Source organism: Microcaecilia unicolor, chromosome 1 (assembly GCF_901765095.1).
Source record: "Microcaecilia unicolor chromosome 1, aMicUni1.1, whole genome shotgun sequence".
Taxonomy (NCBI): Eukaryota; Metazoa; Chordata; class Amphibia; order Gymnophiona; family Siphonopidae; genus Microcaecilia; species Microcaecilia unicolor.
Genome location: NC_044031.1, coordinates 587,747,450 through 587,771,543, shown reverse-complemented (window position 1 = coordinate 587,771,543; position 24,094 = coordinate 587,747,450). Strand labels below are relative to the sequence as shown.

The following is a 24,094-nucleotide window of genomic DNA, read 5'->3' as shown; positions in this document are numbered from 1 at the left end:
GTAAAGTAGTGCACCTGGAGCAAAATATAAACCTGAGAGAGAAGCCTCTTGCCTCTCACAGAGAGGATATGTCTCCAAGAACTTCTGACAAGGCAGGAAGGGTTAGGACAGCTGTTGTAGTTGGTGATTCGATCGTTAGGTATGTAGATAGCTGGGTGGCTGGTGGACATGAGGATCACCTGGTCACTTGCCTTCCTGGTGCGAAGGTGGCGGACCTCACGTGTCACCTAGACAGGATCTTATTGCTGGGGAGGAGCTGGCTGTCTTGGTATGTGTGGGTTCCAATGACATAGGAAGATGTGAGAGGGAGGTTCTGGAAGCCAAATTTAGGCTCTTAGGTAGAAAACTGAAGTCCAGATCCTCCACGGTAGCATTTTCAGAAATGCTCCCTGTTCCAACTGCAGGACCCAAATGGCAGGCAGAACTCAGAAGTCTCAATGCATGGTTGAGATGGTGCAAGGATAAGGGATTTAGATTTGTTAGGAACTGGGTGACTTTCTGGGAAAAGGGGAGCCTATTCCGAAAGGATGGGCTCCACCTTAACTGGGATGGAACCAGGCTTCTGGCGTTAACTTTTAAAAAGGAAATAGAGCAGCTTTTAAACTAGAATTGGGGGAGGGGGGGGGGGGGGGGGGGGGAGCCAGCAATTACCCAGGAGCGCATGGTTCGTTGTGGAGTACCCTTGAAGGATACTATTGAAACAGGACATTTATGGAATCCTAGTAGAGAGCTTTCAACAGTGCTAAAGTTAAGCCAGGTGTGCTTAATGAGCGAGCAGGGTAAAGGATGCACATTATCCTCGTCAACTTCTAAGCAGCTTGTATATCCGTGGAAAACCACAATTTGAAGTGCCTGTATACATATGCTAGAAGCCTAAAAATGAGATGAGTATATAGCACTGTGGGCCCTGTTTACTAAGGCGCATTAGTTTTTAACGCACCTACAGCTAGCTTGCATGCTAACCCTGTAGACGCCTATAAGGATATTGTAGGCGCGTACATGGTTAATATGCGTTAAAAGACGCTAACATGCCTATAACGTGGCTTAGTAAAAAGGCCCTAAATGATAAGGTATATATAATAGGCATCTCAGAGATTTGGTGAAAGAGGACAATCAGTGGGACACTGTGTTAACAGGGTACAAATTGTATCGCAGTGACAGGACCCCACAGTCATCCACAAAGGAAAGATATTCAACATAAAGGAATCTTTCACTTGCTCATCTTCCAATGTGGTATATATCATTCAGTGTAAAAAATGTAACGAAGGATGCTATATTGGAGAAACAGGCCAGATGCTTAAGACAAGATTCAATTTACATAGACATCACATGAACAATACTGGTGCCAGTAGGGCTCCCACCCCTGTTGGTCAGTATTTTACAGGACCAGGACACTGTACCAGTGACTTCACAGTGAGTATCCTGAAAGGTAACTTTAAAACCATACAAGAACGTAAGACCTTTGAAGTCAGAATGATTGAATATTTTAACACCCCACAGAAAGGACTTAACAAGGATCTGAGGTTCCTAGCCCATTATAAACCATAAAGCTGTATTTCTCTGTTGATCACCCCACCCCTCACCTATCCACACCCATCCTGTTAGAATATCAATGATATGCTTTGATGTCCCCTTGCATACCTCCTACCCACCCCCATCCTCCCACCCTGTCATACTGTCATAGTAATGCTTGAATGTTTTCACTTATATACACTGTCAGCTAGCACATTTGCTTATTTCTGATCTGATGAAGAAGGGCAACCTTCGAAAGTTAATCAAGAAATGTATTAACTTATGTCCAATAAAAAAGGTATCATATTTTCTTTTCCATGTTTTATTTTGTTTGATTTCTATTGATATTGCAGTGAGAGAAAGAATCAAAGGGGGGGGGGGGGGGGGTTGCACGTTACATTAAAGAGGGAATTGACCAAATATAAATGAGGAATATAAATCTAATTGTCTCTTCCTATAACTTAATATTTAAATATAAAATGAGATTAATTTTCTATAATCAACACAATCTTGCATTTATCACTTAATAAACAAAAAAACATATGTATATGTGAAAGGTGCTCAGTGATCACCAGTGGTCACAACTGATATAGCCATTAAATGCTATTGAGGCTATAAACCCCTCATTCAATCATTGCACCAATCTTAATTTCAATATTTTGAGATGTTAAAATGAAATCTTGTAAACCCGCAGGGGTCTCTCATGTGCTGAGGGCCCTCTTATGGCTCCTGCCAGCTTCCCCCATCCTCAGCCAGGGTTCGGTAGCACTGTGCTTCAGGGAACAACCTGGAAACAAGGCTCCTCTGTGACTCCTGTAATTCTTGTCTCTATGTTTGGGGCTCCTCTTTCACTCGGGGTGACCTCTTCATTAACACCCGTTCGTGGACCTGCCTCCCAGCTGTATCCCCTTGTAACAGGCCACCTCACCAGTTCCTCTGATGGGCCCCCTGATCACCCTTCTTTGGAATATAACTCGGGTTTCTCAGCTTTCAGCCATATGCAAATTCACCCCACACCAGATGCAAATTAACAATAACTCTTTATTAGCACCTGGTTCCTGGGTGTGGATACAGTTTCCAGCATCTAATTCAGCTTTCAATAATACACAGTTTCATTTCTACCCCAAAAGGTATCCCAGGTCAGCACCTTCTTGGTTTGTAGAGGGATCCTTCTCTCTCTCTTCCAGGAATCTCCTCCTTTCCTGCATATCATTCAACTTCCAATAATACACAGTTTCATTTCTAACAAAAGGCCTACCAGGTCAGTACCTTCTGGGCTTTTAGAGGTATCCTTCTCTCCCATCTTCCAGGAATCTCCTCCAACTGGCTTCAGGTCCCCATCTCCTCTCTTCCTAGCTCCTCGGGAGGTGCTGTTTATATAGGGCTGCTAATAGCCCACCACACCCTTTCTGGGCCCCTCCTCCTAGTTCTGGAAGAGTCCAGAGCCTTATTCGTGCCTTTTCTCTTAAAGGGGAATCCTCTGCTACGGGTACTCCCTGGTCCCTTTGTTCAGGCCTTGGCTGGAGCTCCCTCTACTGGCCCCTTCAGGTCATTACCCTGATGTCCCATTGGAGCTCCCTCTAGGGACCATATCATGGCATTTTCCATGCTTTCTGTAGGAGAGCGGCCTCCTTAGGGTAGGGTAGTCCTGTGTTTATCACAATCTACTTATCTGAGGGGCTGATGATGCGACCACAGATACTTTTATAAATCAATAATTGATCTTGTGTAGCCCACCCCCCCAGCTGCGGGTGCCGTGGACACGCCTCCACAACATGCTTCATCTTTTTGGGGTTTTGTTTTTGTTCCATGAGAACTTTTTCACAGAGTTATTACGTGTGGGACACATGGCATCTTTAACACGTAGTGCAAATACACATGGCATCTTTAACACATAGTGCAAATGCTATTAAAATATGACAGCAGACTCCTCCGTCAAGATGTTTCCATCATGCTACGACAGCTCTAGACCTCCTGGAAAATTTCAAAAGTTAAAGGCAGGCGCTCCTTTCTGTTCATTGCGCAGAATGCTTATTTTAATACTAATCAGCTCATTGTAATACATTTCTATAGGGTTATTATTGGGTGCTACTGTGAACAGTAATATTGACACAGAACCCCTTTCTGCGTTACTCACTGAATGACATGAACGCTAAACTGGCTAGAACCAGTTTAAATCGGACATTGTAGCACGCTAAGCTTTGTGCATCAGCTCCTTCTGTATCAAAATCCGTATACTGCCAAAGTCCCCTACTTTCCCAGATCGTATGAATAGAGGATTGCACTCTCTGGGCCTGAAGAAAGCGAACTAACATTTACACAGTTACAGCTACCTCAGGGACTTCCCCGTTGATCCATCAGCGGTTGTTGCAGATGGTTTGCTTAAGTTTTGTTCTCATAAAATCCATTTCCATCATCTGAAGTTGTGCTAGCTCCCCCTTCACTTTCCGTAACTCTTGTCATATTTGAGGTGTAGGCAACCTTTTGTCTTGATTCTCAAGTAGTAGGAACCTGCTCTGTAATTGAAGGGAAAGCTGCCGTTTTTCCCTCTTCTTCTGAACTCCCCCATTTAACCAGGGTCCCTCGAACCATTGCCTTCAATGCATCCCATAAAATACAATCGCTTACTTCCCCATTGTCATTAAGCTGCTGAAACTCCCATATAGTGTGACAGACATCCTCCCTCACTTTCTCACCCCCCCAACAATGATTCATTAAGTCTCCAAAAAAAACTCGCCCCCTCAATTTCCCCATCCCACAAATCTTGATCCACACCAGTGCATGATCCGTTACCTGAATAGTACCAATAGTTGCGTCATCCAATGTACCACACATATTCCGGTAAATCCAAATCCCATCTATGCAGGTATATGTTTGGATGACGTGTGAGTAGAAAATATAATTGCGTTGCACTCCATGCATTAATCTTCCACAATCCACCACTTATATGGCCTGCAAAAAAATGAAGTAATACTTTGTGATTTGGCTCACTGTACTACCCACCCCCAGTTGAGTGGTTCAGGCATGTGTCTGAAGCTACATTGAAATCTCCACCAACCACCACTTCTCCTTTAACAAACCCCTGAATCTCCCTCAGGAGCATTCGAAAGAAATCTGCCTGACCTATGTTTGGAGCGTATAAATTAATTAACCTGAATTTCTTCCCTTTTAGTAACCCCCATATTACCACACATCTACCATTCGAGTCTTTAAACACCTGTTGTGTAGTGAACCCAAAATTCTGCCGATGCAATATTGTTACTTCCCCTGTGCATTTACCCCCTGTCCCCTGATGGACTACCACTTCCCCAAAGGAGTGTTTAAAATGTGTGAATCTCGGGGTCGCATGTGGGTTTCTTGTAAGAATGCGATATCTCATTGTAGTCTCCCTAGTTCTTTAAAAACCACACTACATTTCCCAGAATTATTAAGCCGATTTACATTCCAGGTCCCGACCACTATGCCGCTCTCCTCCTTCACCCCAGCCCTCCGAGCAGAACTTCCCAAAGAGGTATATCCCACCGTTAGCCCCTTCTTTTCACCCGTATCCTCCCCCTCCCTCCTGGTGACCCTGAACCGCTTCCCTACCCTTATCTACCCCATCCCTCCCCATTGAAACTGCTGATCACTTCCCTTCTGGATCAGCCAACCCCAGAGGAATCAACCCATTCTCCAGCAGGCATTTGATATCCCCCATAATTCCAAAGTCGCTCTTATTTGCATGCCAGTCTCATATCTCTCCCTGCTGCCCAAAAAAATCACATTCATACCTTTTGCCTCCCCTGATATTTTCCAGCCTTGCACCCCATGCATTCCACAGCATCAAACATTCTATTACTATGATTAATCTCAACCCCAAGACATCAAATTCAAATACATGCAGCCCCCTTCCCTGTAGAGAGCAAATCCCCCATTCTGTTCTCCCCCCTTCCCCATACCACTATGTATTCTCCTCTCCTCCTACTCCTCTAGTGAACCCTCCAATAGAAAATAAGGTGTAAGGGAAATATGAGGAGGAGAGGAGCACAAGGAAAAGAGGATTAAAAAAAAAAAATCTTCCCTTCCCCAGTGTCCTACACTGTACCCTCCAAATACTTCATTTAGCAAGTGTTACTATGATGTCCATCCAACATTATGGAGTCCATCAAGTCACATATTTGAGTTTTCTTCCCATGTCCCACGATTTGCTGCCATGCCGAATCCGTTCTGGGTGCCGATGTCGCCACTACTGTCTCAGCCAGTTCTGATACCTTTCACAGCCCAAAGCCCACATTACTGACCAGGCCTCCTCCAGTGTCTTCACTTTCCATGATTTTCTCACCACCGTGAGCCATACTGCAAAGGGATAAAGCCATCTGTAACGAATCACCCGGGTCCGCAGAAACTAGGTAACCTCCCAAAAAGATCTGCGCTTTTGGAGACAAATCCTGGTAAACTCCTATCTTGCAGTTTAATCACGTAGTGGGCCCAGAACCCTTTGAGGCCTCTGAATGTGAAAGTCCACTTGCCCCTCCTCACACGCAAATGTGAAAAACAATGTGCTTCTCACGGCAGGACATCCCCCTCCATGTGGAATCCATCCCTATAAGGCTCTGCACGTGGAAGCACATTTATTGTGAAAGCAAAACTATCAATAAACTCCAAACCGCCCAGAATACCGCAGCCAAACTCATATTTGGAAAAACTAAATATGAAAGTGCAAAACCCCTAAGAGAGAAACATCACTGGCTCCCACTTAAAGAACGCATCACGTTCAAGATCTACACGATTGTATACAAAATCATCCATGCAGACGCCCCGACCTGCATGCTAAACCTCGTGGACCTGCCTCCCAGAAATGCCAAAAGATCATCCCGCAAATTTCTTAATCTACACTTCCCCAGCTAAAGGACTAAAATACAAGCTGATACATGCGGCTACCTTCTCTTACATGAGCACGCAGTTGTGGAATGCATTACCTACTGCCTTGAAAACAATCAACAAAATATCTAACTTTCGTAAATCTCTGAAGACGTATCTCTTCAACAAGGCCTACAAAGAAAACCCATAGCCTTAACTAGATCAACCTCGCCAATCCACCCCAGTTATGAAAGTCTTCCTTCTATACTTATCGGCCTAAATCGTTTCCTTTTTCCCTCCTTAATCTTTATGCATCACTAATTGTATCTGATATCCTGGAATGACGGCGCCATAACAGGACTCTGTAAGCCACATTGAGCCTGCAAATAGGTGGGAAAATGTGGGATACAAATGCAATAAAGAAATAAAAATGTGTCTAAGGAGAGAACTGAATTACTCAAATGCAGAGACTCAGCTCTAAATTAGGCTCTGTAAAAGGCACAGGAGGTGCCTTTTCAAATGGCAACAGGAATGAGTCTGTAAGGGCCTGGACCCTATTAAGAGACACCCTGGCAAGGTAAGTGTCCAGCAGTGTCTGCCCCCTCCCCCCCATGACAGTCCCAAGAATGTACCAGCACTGGAAATGGACAGGGTACTGAAGTCCCCCTTCTGTAGAAGCACATGCAAGAGTTCCCTCACCAATCCAATCTTGTACTGAATTCCCTCATTCAGGCGTAATCAGGGAAATATATATGTGCACATCCATAAATATTATTATTAATGTCTACATCCAATGACCAGAAACCATCCATGCAGAGCTGCCATGAGGGACTGCACATACTTGCACTTTTCCCTCCCCCTCCCCTGTCCCCGTTCACACAGTGATGGAAAATAGGCCACACAACAACAGCTGTGACTGACTACAATACTACACATGCTGCACAGAAAGGGCACTCTCTGTCCTCATGTCCACCTCACCTTTCACCTATGCCTGTGTAATGTCGTCGTCCCCCCCCCCCCCCCAAAAAAAAAAAAAAATAGATGATTTCTGTCACTGACAATGGGGAGAGGCATTGCACAACTTGCCCACTGAAAGAATGATGTCTATGAAGCCAAGAAGTGCCATCCCCTGAACCCTGGTGCATAAACTTGTGTCTTGCAGACGATTTGGCATCCGGCATGAGCTAGAATCACTAAGACACCGGTACCAGCATGTCCAGCGTTAGAACCCTAAGCTGATCGGCAGCGCATATTTGCTCAATCTAAATATCACAAACAAAGGATTCCTATAACATCTCTGTCCCAGATGGAGGCTTGATATTGCAGCTCACATCCCAGTGTGGTTGCACACTCCATATGTGTTGACCCCAACCCCGTCTATGAGATGGTCACAAAGGTGCTGAATGGCAGCCCTGTCAATGTGGTACATATTGAGACACTGCTAGTCAGTAAGGTCTAGGAAACAGGTACAGGGCCTGAAAACTCTGGGATGTGAGTATCTCCTGTGGCACCTCCCTTCCAACCTCTCCTCCTCCTCCTCCTCCTGTAACATGTGAGCCACGTGTGCATTCAGTGCATCCATTTCACAACACCACAGGTGCAACCCAATGACAGTGCTCACCTCTCCCTTCCAACCTGGTGAAATGCACCACCAACAAACGCAACCTGACACTCACTCTTCCACCACTGACAAACAATGCAGTCACACAAAGCACAGCCACACAGCAATCACTCTCTCAGCCACTGCAAATACTCGTGCCACACCTTCTACCCACTTACTCTCCAAGCAGCAACCAACAGTCCTCACAAATACACTCACATAGCTGCAGCTCACAGGACAAAGACAGCAACACAGACTGACACTAAACAGGTGTAATGAAAGGGGTGTGGGCTTGGGGACAGTGGAGGGGGAGGGGATGGGGAGGTACAGAGGAAGGAGTACTTGTGGCTGGGGGGTGGGCTATCAGGGGTGGACAAGCTGAGAAGGTGAGACACGGAGGAGGCAAGTCAGGAAAAATAAGGGTGAAAAGGTTCAGACTAGGCTAGAGAGACAAATGGTAACTCAGCACTAAACAACTCGCAACTTTCTCTCAAACCAATTATTCCTCCACTCTTCAACTTCACAAAATCGTTATTAGGTCTACAGACAACTTTGCTCTTACCCCAGACACTTTTTATCAGGTCTAAGTCTCTACTTTTGAATTCCCGCCAATGTAAAATCATTTTGCTATCCGTTATGGGCTGGAGACGTTCATTCCGTAAGACCACCCAAGACATGCCTCAGAAATGCCCCCTCTGGAGATGTTCTAAACTGGACGCACTAGCGACTTAGACAGTTCTTTTTCTGTTTGATTATATGGGCTGGATGTTTTGCTCTAATATAAATGTCCATCTCGCTTTTAGACCATTTTTTGGACATTTTTCTCTTTCGAAAATGAGCCCAATAGTATCTGGCAGCATTGGTATATAATTTTTTAAAACATATGGCAACCATTCTAAAGGTATATTTATTTATTTTATTTGTTGCACTTGTATCCCACATTTTCCCACCTATTTGCAGGCTCAATGTGGCTTACAGAGACCTGTTATGGCGTCACCATATATGGTGCATCAAATCAGATTCAATGGAGAGCCAAGCAGGTCTGTCCAAATTATGAATAGGATAAGTTTATTTAATTTATTTATTTGTTTGTTGCATTTGTACCCCACATTTTCCCACCTATTTGCAGGCTCAATGTGGCTTACATAGTACCGTCAGAGGCGTTTGCCCAGTCGGTGGATAACAAATACAAAGTTGTATAGTGATCGTATGAGGTATAAGTGGAGGGTCGGAATGGATGAAGATTGCGTGTTGTCCTGTTCGATTATAGTCTTGCTGTGTTGGTAGGTGAAGAGAGTTACGTGGGATCGTTGGGGTAGGCCTTTTTGAAGAGGTTGGTTTTAACTAGTTAACTAGAAAACCCCATACCTTAGAATTTCTGCAACATGATATAGAAGTCCACACCTCCATCAGTTTGGCAACCTTCAGTGTATTTATAGTGATTCTAGCAGGCTTATTGTGCCTTAAATATTTGGCAATCTTGCTTTCCACTGTTTTATAAAAAGAAGGGCTAATTTAGGTAACATACTAAGATAATTCAGCACGGGCACAATGGATATCTTGATGGCCTCAAAGTGACCCCACCATGAGACATAGGAAACCACCCTCCAATAAATTTCTCCTCCTTAGTTAAAATAACATTTAAGTTAATTTACATTAGATAATCTTGATCTTTATGGAATAACACACCAAGGTATTTAAAATGTGATGAAGATCACTTTAAAATCAGAGGAACCAATGTCAGCTTGAGTAGTGACATCATCTAAAGGTATTACTTCAGATTAATCCCAGTTAATACGGTATCCCACAAAGGTGGAGAGAACAGACCAACTGAAGCAATTTAGGGGTGGAAGCAGATGGTCGAGAAAGAAAAATAAGGTTATCTGCATATGTTATAGTTTTATATTGTTTAGTACCAGAAGAAAGACCTTAGATATGAGGAGAAGCTGCAATGGTTCAACAGCTATATTAAAAAGCAGTGGGGATAAGGGGCAACCTTGCCTTGTACCTCAGTGCAAATGAATGGGATCTGATAGAGAATCATTTATTTTGAATCTAGAACAGGGAATTGTATAAAATAATTGGATACATTGAATGAAACCTTAATTACAACCAAACCATTTAATTGTATTAAAAAGATGTGGCCATTCTACCTTGTTGAAAACATTTTCTGCGTCCAGTGAAGTGGCAGTGGCTGGCAAAGTATAATTATGATCTAATTCAATAATAGAATGAAATGTGCAAGCATTATCGCCAATAAAACGGCCCTTCATAATACTTACTTGGTCCATGTGGATGAGTAAGCCTGATACCTTTTCCAAACGAAAGAGTAATACATTTGCAAGAATTTTACAGTCCAAAGTCAAGAGGGAGATAGGTCTTTAATTTGAAACTTTGGAGGAGTCCCTTCCAGATTTAGGTAGTACAGAGATTTGAACTTAGCAAATCTGCCCTGATCCAAAGGATGTGTGTAAAGATAATCAAATATCTCTTTCAGGAAAGGTGATATAGTGGAGGAAAAAACTTGTAGAACTCAAAAGGATAGCCATCTGGCCCAGATGGTTTGTGTGAGACAAGATATTTTATAGCCATAGAAATTTATTCCATAGTAATGGGAGCCTCAAGTAGGCAGTTATGAGAGTCAGATAATGTAGGACGAGGAAGGTGTAGCATAAAAATCTCTGACTTGTTAGCAGTAGAAGAAGCAGCATATAATTTTTGATAAGTATTCAAATTCTTTAATAATGTCCCCATCATCTGTTAGGGAAAGACCATTCTCAGTAATGATGTTGGCAATTCAAGAACATTGTTTACAGTTAGGCAAATACCTGGCCAGAAATCTTCCAGCTTTGTTCATAGAAATGTATGAACCTAAACGTTGTATAAAAGATCATCTTGAGCTTTATTGCTTAATAGATGGTTGTATTCATATTTTAGAGAAAGTAACTTCTTTGGAATGGATGCTATACCAGAACTGATATGTTGTTTTTCAGCTGTTGAGATTTCTTTTTTTAAGGTGTCCATTTTAGTCTGAACAAGTTTTTTCTTCCATAATGAAAGCTGATTATTTCTCCTCTTAAAGTGGTTTTGAATGCTTCCCAAACAGTAGTAAATTCTGATTTGGAATTTTGTTGGAAAAATTCTGGAATGAAAATATTAAGTTTATTAACATTCAGAGTTATTGAGGAGAGAGGAGTTTAATCTCCAGCAAATAGTAGGCTTAGGCATGTGGAGCTCCAATTGAAATGTATTCAGTGCAAGATCTGATACAAAGATGGGGAAAATCTGAGTATTTGTAGTAATAGGCATAAAAGATTTAGAGATGAGTAAATAGTCAATCCGTGAATATGACTGATGAGGTGAGGAGAAAAAAGGTGAAGTCTTTCTGCGTCGGATTTGGTAGCCTCCAGGGATCACATAAACCAAAGTATTTAATGATAAAATGTAATTCTTGCCACATTTTGGAAGGACAGAAAGAACATGAGGATTGTCTATCCAAAACATAGTCATATTAAAGTCATCTAATATCAAAGGAGGTGAGCTATATGAGTATGTCTCTCAAAGAAATTATAAAAGGAACATAGTCAATATTTGGAGCATATATGTTCATAATGGATGAATTTATTGGCCCAATTTGTATTAAAATAAGAACAAAGAACCGGAGTACAAAGACAGAAAAATGTGGGGAAACCTATATAAATAACTCGATGTTATAATAGGAAATGACACTTTCCTGCTATAATAATTTTTTGGTCTTATCAGGCTGCAATGGAAAAGCCACTAATAATAGGAAAATTATAATCCCTCAATAAAAAAACATAACAAAAGCACATCTATACTACTACTATTTATCATTTCTATAGCACTACAAGGCATGCGCAGCGCTGTACACCATACCCAAAAGACAGTCCCTGCTCATAGAGCTTACAATCTAGATAAGACAGGTAAACAGAACGATTAAGGGTAAGGGAATAAATAGGTGAGGATAAAGGACAGGGCAAGTGAGTAGTGGTTAGGGGTCAAAAGCAGTGGTAAAGAGGTGGGCTTTAAGTTTGGACTTGAAAACAGCCAAGGACGGGGCTAGACGCACAGGCTCGGAAAGTCTATTCCAGACGTGAGGTGCAGCAAGACAAAAGGAACGGAATCTAGAATTAGCAGTAGAGGAGAAGGGGATGGATAAGAGAGATTTATCTACAGAACGGAGTACCCAAGGGGGGCATAGGGAGAGACGAGAGTGGAGAGGTACTGGGGAGCAGCAGAGTGAATACACTTATAGGTCAATAAGAGAAGCTTGAACTGAATACTGAAATGGATAGGGAGCCAGTGAAGTGACTTAAGGAGGGGGCTAATGTGAGCATAGCGACTTTTGCGGAAAATGAGTCGCGCAGCAGAGTTTTGGACTGATTGAAGAGGAGCGAGATGGCTAAGAGGGAGGCCGGTGAGAAGCAGGTTGCAATAATCAAGACGAGAGGTGATAAGAGTGTGGATAAGGGTTCTGGCAGAGTGCTCAGAGATGAAGGGAACGGATTTTGCTAATGTTATAGAGAAAGAAACGACAGGTTTGGGCAATCTGTTGAATATGAGCAGAGAAGGAGAGAGAGGAGTCAAAGATGACCCCAAGGTTACGAGCTGATGAGACAGGGAGAATGAGAGTGCCATCCACAGAAATAGAGAAAGGAGGGATACAAGCTTGAAATATAAATGTGAGGCATTAGCCAACTGTTAGAACAATTGAATCATGTATTCATACAGCAACTAAAACCAGAAATCGTAGAAATTACCAAAAATAGGCAATGAAGAAACAACAAGAAAAACAATGCTTTCTTGCACTTGTAATTGAGCCAGTACAGTGATAGTGAAAGGAAGATTATATGGGGATCTTTTACTAAAGAGTAGCTCGCATTATCTGTAGTTGGGCCAATTTTATTCCTATGGGCCCTGCTGCAGATAACTCGAGCTAATCTTTAGTAAAAGACTCCCTATATGCGCTTCTGCAAGAAAAAATAGGATTGTTAAGGAGAAGAGAAAAAAAACAAAAAACACATAGCCCAATTTGGTCTGTTGAATCCATGATCTTAGGAGTTCCGGATCAGTGTAGGAATCTGTATGGTTGTGATATGTAACCCTCATTTTGGCAGGATATAATAAGCCAAATTGAGCCTCAAGCTCCTTTAGATTCTTTCAGAGGGCTAAGAATGATTTTCTTTTAGCAGCAGATGAGGCGGTGAGATCAGGTACAATTAGAATTTTTTGGTTCATGTGAGAGAGAAGCTTTACCCTTGGCCGTAAGTAATATGTGCAGATCATGCGAGTATCATAGTAGCTTCTCAACAATGGGCCTAGGATATTTGGTGGCAGGCTGCATTTCCAAAGGAGTACAGTGAGCGTGTTCTATTTCTGATGCCAAAGAGAAATCCAGGTCTGAAAACTGGGAAGCAAAGTAGCTAAGAAGGAGGAGTCATTGGAGCCCTCAGCTCCCTCAGGAAGGCCTAGGATTCTGACTTTATTTCTCCTACTGCGATTTGCCAGATCTTCAAGGTCTTCTTTTATTTGGATATGGCATAGGTATTGTGCTGTAGTTGCAGGATAGCTTGTTCCAGCAGCATGGTACGAGATGTGAGATATTCGATCGATTTTTGTGAGATAGCAGTTTGAGAATGTATGGATTCTAGTTCCTGTCACATATTCTGCAAAATCACCAAATTATTTTGCATCAAATCTTTGATATTTTTAAGTTCAGTGAGAACTGGATCTTTGGAGACCAAGTCATTGTGCGGCAAGAACCGGATCTTTGGAGACCGAGTCATTGCATGGCTCACTACCTTTATCTGGCGAAGGTGGGTTAGACCAGCTATTTAAGATTAGAAGAAACTCTGTAGTTAGCTTATGATTTATTTTTTTCATCACTGATAGTGAAAAATAGGTTGAAACAGGAATGTGAGAAAAAAACAAGTCAATTAGGTGAGCTGTTAAGACAATCAAAGTGTTGGTTGGTTGGAGCATGCAGGCCATCACGCTGTACCACCAACCGGAAGTCGCAAACTTTTTTTCTTTGTGACAGAAGAAACAGGTGTTCAAATTCAGATAAGTCATATGGAATAAATCAAGGGAACTCTTTCTGTACCTTAGAGACCTTAGCATGCCTCTTCAAAAAGAAAAGTTCAAAATGAACACACTATTGACTGTTCTCCTAGTGATACAGTGGTGGAAATAAGTATTTGATCCCTTGCTGATTTTGTAAGTTTGCCCACTGACAAAGACATGAGCAGCCCATAATTGAAGGGTAGGTTATTGGTAACAGTGAGAGATAGCACATCACAAATTAAATCCGGAAAATCACATTGTGGAAAGTATATGAATTTATTTGTATTCTGCAGAGGGAAATAAGTATTTAATCCCTCTGGCAAACAAGACCTAATACTTGGTGGCAAAACCCTTGTTGGCAAGCACAGCGGTCAGACGTCTTCTGTAGTTGATGATGAGGTTTGCACACATGTCAGGAGGAATTTTGGTCCACTCCTCTTTGCAGATCATCTCTAAATCATTAAGAGTTCTGGGCTGTCGCTTGGCAACTCGCAGCTTCAGCTCCCTCCATAAGTTTTCAATGGGATTAAGGTCTGGTGACTGGCTAGGCCACTCCATGACCCTAATGTGCTTCTTCCTGAGCCACTCCTTTGTTGCCTTGGCTGTATGTTTTGGGTCATTGTCGTGCTGGAAGACCCAGCCACGACCCATTTTTAAGGCCCTGGCGGAGGGAAGGAGGTTGTCACTCAGAATTGTACGGTACATGGCCCCATCCATTCTCCCATTGGTGCGGTGAAGTAGTCCTGTGCCCTTAGCAGAGAAACACCCCCAAAACATAACATTTCCACCTCCATGCTTGACAGTGGGGACGGTGTTCTTTGGGTCATAGGCAGCATTTCTCTTCCTCCAAACACGGCGAGTTGAGTTCATGCCAAAGAGCTCAATTTTTGTCTCATCTGACCACAGCACCTTCTCCCAATCACTCTCGGCATCATCCAGGTGTTCACTGGCAAACTTCAGACGGGCCGTCACATGTGCCTTCCGGAGCAGGGGGACCTTGCGGGCACTGCAGGATTGCAATCCGTTATGTCGTAATGTGTTACCAATGGTTTTCGTGGTGACAGTGGTCCCAGCTGCCTTGAGATCATTGACAAGTTCCCCCCTTGTAGTTGTAGGCTGATTTCTAACCTTCCTCATGATCAAGGATACCCCACGAGGTGAGATTTTGCGTGGAGCCCCAGATCTTTGTCGATTGACAGTCATTTTGTACTTCTTCCATTTTCTTACTATGGCACCAACAGTTGTCTCCTTCTCGCCCAGCGTCTTACTGATGGTTTTGTAGCCCATTCCAGCCTTGTGCAGGTGTATGATCTTGTCCCTGACATCCTTAGACAGCTCCTTGCTCTTGGCCATTTTGTAGAGGTTAGAGTCTGACTGATTCACTGAGTCTGTGGACAGGTGTCTTTCATACAGGTGACCATTGCCGACAGCTGTCTGTCATGCAGGTAACGAGTTGATTTGGAGCATCTACCTGGTCTGTAGGGGCCAGATCTCTTACTGGTTGGTGGGGGATCAAATACTTATTTCCCTCTGCAGAATGCAAATAAATTCATATACTTTCCACAATGTGATTTTCCGGATTTAATTTGTGATGTGCTATCTCTCACTGTTACCAATAACCTACCCTTCAATTATGGGCTGCTCATGTCTTTGTCAGTGGGCAAACTTACAAAATCAGCAAGGGATCAAATACTTATTTCCACCACTGTATGCATGTACTCAAATACCGGTTCCCTCCAAATTCAGTCACTATCTTAAGTTCACCCTGCAAACTGACCATTGCCCCACTACAAAGCCTACTGTTTTGAAATTTAACTCCCAGCTTATTCTCCAAATATCACCTGAAGGCATATCTGCTTGCCCTTCCCAGTGGCCCCAGAAATGGACTCCAGAAGGCACTATGAGTCATTTAGCCTCCAGTTTCCATAGCTCCGTACCCTTACCAGCAGCAGAGGGCCAGAAGGTGTATGCCCACATAACTCTACTAACAGGAAATTATTTTACAACAAGTCAATAAAGTATTCATATTTGAAAGCGAGTAACCAGGGCATTATCATTAGATTAATTGTAATCCCTTTGAAAATCATTAGTAGCAGAGATACGATTTTAGTATTTAAAGGTCATCAAGCTTTGCTTCTTCAAATTGTCCTGTCGTCAGCTTTTGACCTTGACCATGATTTGCTACTACAATTTTTGAGTGAGAATGTTATCATTGGGAGTGTTTTGAGTTGGTTGGAAGGATTTTTGCAAAACAGATCATATAAGGTAAAAAAAACTGCAAGATACGCTTTCAGATTCCTGGAAGATAGTGGGGAAACACCCAAGGCTCATCTCTCTTGCGTCAATCTATTTTGATGTCTTTGGAAAAACATTTGCTATTTTTAGGCTTAAGTTTTTATACTTATGCAGATGATATAACTTAATTTGATTCTTCCTGTCTTTGGAAGATGTTATCACACAACTAGGTCTCTCTTTTTGAAGGGTAGAACAGTGGACCAACCAAAGTCATTTAAAGTTGAATGCAGGTAAAACCAAAATTCTTTGATTATGACTTCTTCATTTAGCGGCCCACTTTGATGCACTCCTGTTTTGAAATAAACAGTTTGCTGTGGAATCTTTCTTAAGAGAAATAATTCTAGTCTCCAGCCTATCCATGTTATGTCAGTTAAACAATGTGGTTTGAAAGGTGTTTCTCAAACTAAGGTAACTACAATGTATAAAAAATGTATTTGATCTCTTTTAAGATTGTGGTACAAGCAATTATTCTGTTACAGTTAGACTTCTTTTATTTTAGGTTGCTCCGATACGGTAGTAAAGGATTACAAATGTTACATAATACAGCAGAAAGGCTGCTGTGTAGTGTTCACCAGTTTGATAGAGTAATTCCTCTATTGATTAGATTGCACTGGCTTCCTATTACAGTACGCTTGTTGGTTTAAGTGGGTTTGCCAATAAAAGATTATTTTGACACCAACCCAATTCTGAAGGCCCATTGTGCTTTTAATGTACAATTTGCTTTAAAATATATATCATATTTAAAATTATCTACAGCTTGTCTTCAGGATACTTAAACCACTTTGTCTTGCTAACTTCTGTCTTGCTAATGCATTTTCCAACAATGAAATCTCAGATTTAAGACAATTTATTTATTTATTGCATTTGTATCCCACGTTTTCCCACCTCTTTGCAGGCTCAATGTGGGTTAGAATATATCATGGATACTGGAAATAGAAAAGGATATACATTTGGTTTAACAGAAGGATTTTGGGTTACATGGTCATGAAGTACAAGATAGTGGCATTACAGAAGACATTATCAGACATTAGAAATACAAGATAATGGTGTAGCAGAGACATTGTAAAACATTAGACGCGTTACGACGTTTCTGGGTGTATTTGGAGATTTTACATATTTTGTAAATGGGTTCTGGAAGCTGATTTTAGGTAGAAAATTGATTACCAGAGCCTCCAGGATAGTAGTTCATACTCGGGACCTCAGAGACAGGCAGAGCTCCAGAGTCTCAAGGCATGGAGGAGATGATGGTGCAGGGAAGAGGGTTTTATATTTGTTAGGAATTGAGTGAGGGGCTCCATCTTAACCAGGGAGAGATCAGGTTGCTGGCACTAACCTTTTTAAAAAGAAGAGAAAGTAGCTTTTTAAAAATCATTTTATTTATAATTTTTTATTTTACAAGGGTCACTTGCAAACAGTAATAGAGAGATGACTGCACATTAATACAAGATAAGAAGAAAACAATCCCAACTAGATATATGGATTATATACAATCTTTCTCTTTCTTAGACCACAAAGTGAAGAAAAATAGGGAGAGTGAGATAAGACAAGGAGATCAATTAAACAGTAAACAGAAAAAAGAAAACATGGTATTAACCTGATTATCCCCAGATACTACTCATCTAATTCATTATTCCACATTGATCATCTGGTTGGCTTCTTCAAGACCAAATACGGTGTATAGTCAATTCATTTCATTGAGAACATACTTATTGTTCAGATTTTAGTTAGAAATAATACATCTGATTACATTCTCTCTCTCTTAAAAAACAGAAATTATTTAACAATACATATACTTAAGTCTCTAATTGAAATCCCACTGATTAAAGCAATCCCAGTTTTCACAGGCTTCACTCCTTTCGAAGTAATAATTAAGGAAATATTTCTGAGAAAAAGAAGAGAAAGTAGCTTTTTAACTAGATCATGGGAGAAAAGTGCAAAGGCACTCAGGAGCACATTTTCTGGGTAATTTTTTTTTTTTTAAAGGATACTAGCAAAACAGGGCAGTTGTGTTATCCTGATACTTTGCATAAAAGTAAAAATAGCCAGGTGCCTTTAAACAAAGAGCAGAATTGAAAAATTTCAAATTGTCCCTGTGAACTGCTAACATTTTGTAAATACAAACAAAAAGCATACTTTGAAATGTCTGTTTACAAATGCTAGAAGTCTTACAGGTTCTAACTCGTTCAAATTGTTTGTTAGCACTTGGATCAACTGGGGTGAAGCACTTTTATGCATAAAAGAAAAACAGGACTTGGGGATGATCATGTTTAATTATCTTGGAAGGTAGCCAAACGAGGAGAAAATACAACACAAAATCCAAAAGGATGCTTGAATGCGTAGGGAGAGGAATAGCCAGAAGGAAAAGAGAGAGGTGGTATTGCCTCTGTAAAAGTCTGGTGAGACTTCATTTGAAGTACTGTGTACAATTATGGAGACAGCACCTTCAGAAAGATGGAGTGGAGGAGTAGCCTAGTGGTTAGGGTGGTGGACTTTGGTCCTGGGGAACTAAGTTTGATTCCCACTTCAGGCTCAGGCAGCTCCTTGTGACTCTGGGCAAATCACTTAACCCTCCATTGCCCCACGTAAGCCGCATTGAGCCTGTCATGAGTGGGAAAGTGCGGGGTACAAATGTAAAAAAAAAATATATATATATAAAGAGGATGGAGCCAGTCCAGAGGACGGCTACTAAATGGTTAGTGCTCTTGTCATAAAGCATATGGGGACAGACTTCAGGATCTCAATATGTGTATTTTGGAAGAAAATTCAGCAAGGAGAGTTAGGGTAGACATTTAAATACCTCTGTGGCATAAATACGCAGGAGATTAGTCTCCAAAGAAGCTCTCTGGATTGAGAGGGTATAAGATGAAGGTGAAAGGAGAGAGATTCATGAGTAATCTAAGGAAATATGTCTTTATGGAAATGGTTGTGGATATGTGGAATGGCCTACAAATACATATGAATTAAAGAAAACTTGAGAGAAGCACATAGGGATCACACATAGGGGTCTCTGTGGGAGCGGAATGGATAGTAAACTATATGGATGGGCAGACGATAGGTCAGATGGTGTTTATCTTCTGTAATTTTCTGTTTTTATGTCTGGTGAAAAGCCGATGATAGGGAAAGGGCAGGAACCTTGTGGACAGGAGTAAAGGTAGAGCTTGGGGCAAGTGGATAGTGTTCTATATTAAATGGTAACTCACAGTGTAGAAGAGTGAAGTAGAGCAGCTAAAGGAGATGAGGTGGCCTCAAGGTAAGACTCATCTGTTCACAAGAGTCTTAAACAAAAGAAGCTTGTTAGAAAATGCATGAAGTGGTAGATAACCACAAATGCAACTTGTACTTCACCTTGTAGCACAGAGAGACTATGAAGATGTTGGGAAAAATCTTGGTAATATCTGGGGGGTATCAAAAACACCAAAGTCATCTCCATGATTTTAGCGTATGCTTGTTTGTTGCTTTATAAATGTGTGTTTGCTCTATGACTGGTCTATGTATCTCAGCCCCTTCTCTCACTTGGTCTTGAAATTTGGAAGAGTGACTGATTGGGCTTTCACTGCTTCCCAAGCTGCTCTTGGCTGTGTAAGCCGCCTCCGCATTTGCACTGTCTGCTTTAGGTATGCTGTGCAACATTTTTGTTTACGTAGGTGTGTGTTGGGCTTGAAATGTTTTGAAAACTCTGCAGTTATGCATTTTGAAACTGCATCCCCAACCTTAGGGGTGTCTAACCAACATAACTGTAGTCTAACTTCGTTCAGTTTTTCCTTTTGTACAGTTTGATTGAACAGTAGGAAAACAAAATGATGATTAAGATCATGCAGTTGGTGTCAGATCTGATACTAGAACAAATGATGGTGTGGGTGAAATCCTGAGTCACTGACCCAAGCTCTAATCACTCATCCACGCTTCCTGCCTATATCTGTGATCTCAATACTCAGCCTTGTAGATTGTACTTGTTTTGTTATGCTGCTGCAAAAAGTAGCATAATTTTGTTTTACATTTTTATTGAAACTTCAGAAACAATCTATATAACTCGATTAGAGCTTGCAAGAACAATAATAAAAAAAAAACCCCAGAAATACAGCACGTTTCTGCTGCTACATGGTGTGGTACAGGTTTATATTTACATATATATATACATACACACCTTCCAACTCGCCGGTGGACGCTTCAATGCCTATGAGGGAAAGAGTGTGAGTCAGTGCCATGGAAACCAGCTTTGGTGAACATAAATTTCACTTAGGACTTAGGACCATAGGCCACATAATTCTGCTGTCCCGTACTGAGAGAGCGATATAATCAGTTATACTATCGTTTAGCGCATTGGTTTGCTTTTAATTTTCCAGTGCTAACCTTAGTCCACATGTGGTAAGGGAGTTTGCTCTGAATAATCCACAGTAAAACCATTGTGCTAACTGGTAGTGCAATCAGCATATAAATCATGTGCAAACCCATCAAATTTGGGAATTGCTACCAATTTAGAAAACTACAGTAAACTGTGTTGTGGTTTTTAACTTCACTTTTAGTGTAGAACCTTTACTTCAGCTCAGGGCTGAAGTAAAGATCTATATGGGGGAGCATCGGGATTATCTGAGGTGAAGTTGATCTCCCCTCTTGTATTACTCTCCTGACCCAGTGGAAGGAATAAAGATGATCAGTTACAAGTTCTTGAAAGAAGTTCAGATGAGAATGTGAGGGACTCCCTTTCTCCGAGGATAAGCAGGACATATCATTCGCAAAACTGAGTGACATCCAACGGAGCCCAATGCAGATTGTATCATCTGTAATGCATTTAAATATTTGACCAGTTGTAAGCTCCCATCTAAATACTTGTGTTGCATATGGGCTGAATTTCTTCTTAAGATCTGTAGTTGGATAGTTCCAGTACAGTTTTTTTTCTTTAGGATTGCAAAGTTGTAGTGCATTAACCATTGAAACTCAAAATATATTTCCTATTATTTTTATATGTTAGAAACATCCTACTAAATTTTGTTTAGTCGTCAACTGACTTTTTTTTTCTCATAATGCAAGTTTAATTATAGTAAAACAAAAACAACAGTGGTGAAAGTGAGGAAGGTTCCAAATGACCAAGGCAAACAAGGAGTGAGAGCATCCAAAAGGAAAGAGTGGGATTCTTTCCTGACCCCGCAGCCGCAGAGACCACTACACCACCAACGGCGGCCTTCAAGGATCAAGGAGGATTCTGAATAAGATCTCATCTAGTTTCTCCCAATCACATCTCTTTGCTTTGGCTCACTGATCCTAGAGGAGCAATTGGACTACCACTTTACTGGGTCTCTTCATTTAGCTTCCTCAGCCCTTAACTGGGTGGTCCAGCTACTCCAGCCCTTGTGTGCTGACCTTATTCAGACCCCTGAGGAAGGCTTTGTGCCGAAACACGGCCCATGTAGGGTCTTTTGGTTCAGTTTACTTTGGCAAATAAACTTTTGGATGCTCTTACTTCTTGTTTGCCATGGCCGTTTGGAACCTTCCTCACTTTCACCCCTGTTGTTTTTGCTTTCTTTTCCTGTGGAAGTTGTGAGGACCTCCCTCTCCTATTTGTCAGCTGGATTGCATTTTCTTGGAGTTTAATTATAGTACCACTCCAGTTGTACAGTAATGGGCATTAATGAATATGTTATTTCATAGTTTCTTGTTTTATGTTTTCCAGATTGGGGTCACAAAGACAAACACCAGCACTGGCTGAAGGTAAGCTTCTCAATATATTTTCATTGTAGGGAATGATAAGGGACATTTCTAACTTGTATTTTAAAGCAGTAAATCAAGAAAATATTGAACAGGACATAAATCATTGTTTCTACTATGGCTTTAGTTATGGGAGAAGTACAAAAATATTGACACAAACCAAAGTAAAGGAATTGAGTAGAACCTAACACTAATTTTTTTTCTGCAATAAAATATTCTCTTATAGAAATATAGAAAAAGAAAATGAAAAAATCACTTTTTATTGGTTCTCCTTGTATTCAAAAAGGAGCAGGGGCAGCTAATCCAAGATTACAAAAGTGCAGCACTTCTCCCTATATTCTTAACAGGCACAAAATTGATTTACTACTTCAAAAAAACAAAATATCAAAACCATAGTATTTCAGTCTGTTTTTTGTTTTCAGACCTTGGTAGCGACTTTTCATGTGAAGTACTTAGCTTCACGATTCGCTTAACTGTTTGTTGCTCCTTTTATATTGTATTCATAATAATTTTTCCATTCTAAAAATTACTAGTTAAATATAAATTAACTTATCTCATAATATGTTTTTTCCAATTGGGTTAAATCTGGAGATTGATTGGTTTTCATTAATTTGAAACTGAGTAACTGATTGGCTGACATATATAGTGTTAGCGTTCAGAGAAGTTCACCATCTTGAACTGGAAAAAATCCAGTGAATTGCTGTGGCTAAGAGTCAAGTGAGCAGAAAATTGTCACAGGTGCATTTAAGTTAGAATTTAGAATGTATTTAAAACAAAGTTTAATATAATGTGTTTCCTTGGGACCATGCCCTGAAGTAGCATAGGCGAAACATGGCTCATATTGGCTAATAAGGTCCTGTGGAAGGAATTTTTTTTATTTTATTTTAGTTTTTAATACGATATTCAAATTATATGATTATGTCACAAAAAGTGCAACTGAGGAAACAATAGAAATTATAATTACGACCGGCATAAGGAAACTGCATCTTCAAAAGAGAAAAAATAACTTTACTACTACTACTTAGCATTTCTATAGCGCTGCCAGGGTTATGCAGCGCTGTACAAGTTTAAACACGGGGAGGGACAGTCCCTGCTCAAGAGAGCTTACAATCTAATGGTAACAGACTACGTAGTCAGTGTAGGTAACAGGAATGGGGAAGGTGGTTAGGCGCCAAAAGCAAGGGAGAAGAGATGGGCCTTGAGTAAGGACTTGAAAATGCGCAGGGAGGGCGCATGGCGTATGGGCTTTGTATTTATGTCCACAATAAAGGAAAAGGGAGCCATGATATATATGTTTTTATTTATTAGGATTTATTTACTGCCTTTTTGAAAGAATTCACTCAAAGCGGTGTACAGTATAGAGAATTTTAAAGGAAATAAATATATCAAGAGAAGAAGCCAGAATCAAGCAGATACCGTAGCCAGCTATAACAGTGTCCCAACTTCCTTATAGGCTGTTGTGTTTGTACTTTCAATTCTTCCTTTGGTACCACCAGTTCCAACAATTGTCTGGGTCCACTAAAGACAAAGGAATTATTCTGATAAGTCAAACAAGTACAAGGAAAACAAAGCGAGAAATTCATACCCAGAGTCTGTGCTCGGGGGCATAATGCCAAAACCTCCTGACGCCATTCACAGTCCATATAACAAAAATATAATTTTAAGAACCTGTATCCTTGTGAGGCTCAAGTTAAAAGTCACCAAAATGGGTTTTTGGGTGACAAGTTCCAGAGATGATGTTTCCAAAAAAGTCGGTTACATTTTTCGCCTGGAGATCAGTTCCAGTTTTATCACCAGACAAATCCAGGTATTGAGCTCTTACTAAAGGTGGCAATGTCTCAGCTGGAAACTTAAGAATTTCCAGAAAATATTTCTTTACCATACCCATGGGGCAATTAATGAGGACTTTGAGAAATCCAGAAATCTTAAAGTGTTCTTCCTCAATCGATTTTCCATATTCTCCAATTTTTTTGAAGTAAAAATTTTATCTTTAAACAAAGTCCTGCAGACTTCTTGTAACTCTGATACCTTAGCTTCCAAATTAACCACCTTGGCAGTCTG

At 41.0% G+C, this 24,094-nt stretch overlaps 1 protein-coding gene across 8 annotated transcripts in view; it reads left to right on the top strand.

Annotated features, from left to right (window-relative positions):
- Positions 1 to 24,094, top strand: part of FAM49B (family with sequence similarity 49 member B) — a 494,888-nt gene that overhangs the window by 333,655 nt on the left and 137,139 nt on the right. For all 8 annotated transcript variants that reach the window (XM_030219138.1, XM_030219177.1, XM_030219154.1 and 5 more), the window contains one exon: positions 21,999 to 22,036. The gene's annotated coding sequence lies outside the window, so the exon portion shown is untranslated. The remainder of the gene's footprint in view (positions 1 to 21,998; positions 22,037 to 24,094) is intronic.